The sequence below is a fragment of the Myotis nattereri genome (genome assembly GCF_964212035.1).
Source record: "Myotis nattereri genome assembly, chromosome: 18".
Lineage (NCBI taxonomy): Eukaryota > Metazoa > Chordata > Mammalia > Chiroptera > Vespertilionidae > Myotis > Myotis nattereri.
Window position 1 is genome coordinate 38,781,304 of NC_138093.1, and position 3,202 is coordinate 38,784,505.

Consider the following 3,202-nt stretch of genomic DNA (forward strand, 5'->3'; position numbering starts at 1 on the left):
AGAGAGAATCACTGATTTGCTGCCTCCTGCACACCCCACATTGGTGATCGAGCCCGAAACCCGGGCATGTGCCCTTGACCAGAATCAAACCTAGGACCCTTCAGTCTGCAGGCCAATGCTCTATCCACAGCGCTAAACCAGCTAGGGCAAAAATAGGTATAATTTTGAATCACGCACAGTAGACGGCTATTGTAGTGTTGGCTGTTGTCATTTTTTTAATTTGACAACATAAGGGAAAAGAGGCAGTGCCCCTGACTAAGTAGTCAGGTATTGCCTATTTTAAAAATCCTTGCAGCACACCAGTGGAGAAATGCTGGACTAGACAAACAGGGGAGGTCCTGTCTTAAAGGATCCTGGTGTGTCATTTTAACAGTGGATGGACTGCCCAGGGAGCACGGTCAGCTGGTGGGTTGTACGTAGGGAAGTAATGCAATCCGATGCTTGCATTAGGAGTATCATGCTGACCGCACCCTAGAGGAAGGTGGGAGACGGGCAATCTTGAGGAGAGGCAAGGGGTTAGCAGATGAGTGTGCCGGTCCAGGAGAGAAGGGGTGGCATCTAAGGCGGTGCTGTAGGGCAAAGTGGAAATCTAGAGAATGGCCAGGTATCTCATCACAGGTGCAGTCAATAGGATCCAAGTGAAGGGTTTGGACGAGGGGGAGATCCCCCATCTTCCCTCCCTGGTCCCAAAGCCAATCTTCAGGAACTCCAAGGTGGAAGTGTGCCAGGCTTCTTATACAACCATAACCCACTGCCTGGGAGACTTGCCCTGATTTGAGTTATGTCTGCCCCACTATCTAGTCAGACTGTGGTCAACAGTGTGTGTGACACACACACACACACACACACACACACACACACACACACACACCCCATACACCCTGCAACACCCATCACTGGAGCATGAGCTATGCAATTACGAATTTCTACACAGGATGGTTTTAGGTGGAAGTTTGGCTGGAAGAGTGATACAGCTTCAATGCTAAGCAAGTGCACACACGGTGTTTACATTGATAGATGCGTTGGGGTGGGGTGGAGGGGCACCCAGGCAGCAGCGAGGCTTGGCCCATCACATGCTCTGTCATCTACCACAGCGCAGCATGGATGTGGAGGCCTGGAGGTGCAAGAAGGTAAAAGAGTGAAGTGGTCAAGCTCTTGTTTCAAAGTCAGGCTCTGCTGCTGTGATTTCGAATCCATTGTTTTAGACTCTCCAATCCTTCATGTTTTCATGTGCAACACGACGGAGTTGGGCAAGAAGAGCATTTCTACAACTGACTTACCTAAAAAGATTTTTTTAAAAAAATTAATAGATTTGAGGAGACCCCAACAGAAGGAACTCATAGAAAACAATACAGGCTACAGATCCAAGGGGAGAGCAATATATCCGAGTAGAAATATATATGTACACATGCATGTCTATGGAGCACTGGATGGTATTGTGATGCATGCTGAAATGGCCACGCAGGAAGGCCAAACGTGGGTCTATAAGCCACAGCCCAGCCCAGCACCACGGTGCTCACAGTCCACGGTGTGGATCAGGCCCTTTTCATGTGACTTCCCATTATCCTTGGGTGCGGCACCCCAGTTCCTAAAGGGAGATTATTGTAAAATAATAATGACAGTGTTTTTTTACAATCACATTACAACACATATTATAGAAGAAAAATATAAATAGCATGAAATAGTTACTCAATGCATATGCGTCGAATGAAGGGAGAAACGACACGGCATTGGTGTGGAGTCCAGCCAGGTGGGACTCAGATGCAGAGCAGCGAGAAACAGGAAGTGGGGAGAGGGCTTGGCCACCCCCTTAGTGGAAACGGGCAGGATAGCAACCCAGCATAACGGTTCTGGACTGGGGTGCACACGCGCACTGAGAGGACGCTCTCTTTTCTCGTTTCAGGCTCGCTGCCCGAGCGCCACCTGGAACTGGAGGTCCCGGGGCCTGGTCTTCGTAGCCGCCCAGCTCCTTCGCCTCGGGGCCCTGCTCTCTGGTAACCTTTCTGCTAACCCTGCATGTGGCCCCGAGTGGTTAGGGTAACTTCTCCAGGTGGGAGAAACGAGGGATGGAAGCCGGTTGTGGTGAGGATGGGGAGCTGTCCTAGCCCAGATTCCTGGAAGGAAAAAGGCACCCACCACCATCCCACTGCTAGACAAGGCTTCAGGAAGAACTGGACTGATCCGTCCGGGACCAAGTTTCCCATCCAGCACAGGAGGCCCAGCCCACGTTACTCTGACCGGCCCACGAGTTCCTTACAAAATATTTCCTTCTACAGTGATGGCGAACCTATGACACGCGTGTCAGAGGTGACACGCGAACTCATTTTTTTGTTTGATTTTTCTTTGTTAAATGGCATTTAAATATATGAAATAAATATCAAAAATAGAAGTCTTTGTTTTACTATGGTTGCAAATATCAACAAATTTCTATATGTGACACGGCACCAGAGTTAAGTTAGGGTTTTTCAAAATGCTGACACGCCGAGCTCAAAAGGTTCGCCATCACTGTACTAGTAGGTCAAAGGAAAAGGTTATAGGATATAATATTAATAGATTTGTCTTTATGCCAATGCAGTTGTAAAATATAGGGGTTTTTTTGTTTGTTTTAAAATATATAGTTTTATTGATTTCAGAGAGGAAGGGAGAGGGAGAGAGAGGTAGCAACATCAATGATGAGAGAGAATCATTGATCAGCTGCCTCCTGCATCCCCTACCCTTCACCCCCACTAGGGATCGAGCCCGCAACCAGGCATGTGCCCTGACCCGGAATCAAACCGTGACCTCCTGGTTCATAGGACCATGCTCAACTTGAACCATGCCAGCTGGGCTAAAATGTAGTTTTTAATAAACATTATGGAAAAAGGGGCCCACAAAGGCCGAGTTCCCTGGAGCTGGCGGAAGTCATAACGCAGCCCTGGCAATCGCAGAACAAAGTCTTACGGCAGAACAATCAGCAAAGGTGTCAGGGAGGGAGGGACACCAAGAGCCTCACGCGGCAGCAGAGGAGGTTGAGTAGGAAGAAGACTTTATAAACAGGAAAGGGAGCGGTTTCCAGGCCTGATTGCTGATGTCCACCTCTCCGCACGGGAACGGCCCCTGCTCGCTGCGCTCCGCTGGCTGTGATAACACTGCACCGTCATGCGTGCCCTTCATACGCTCGAAGGGCACATTCTTTATTTCATTTGACATCACCAACAGTTCT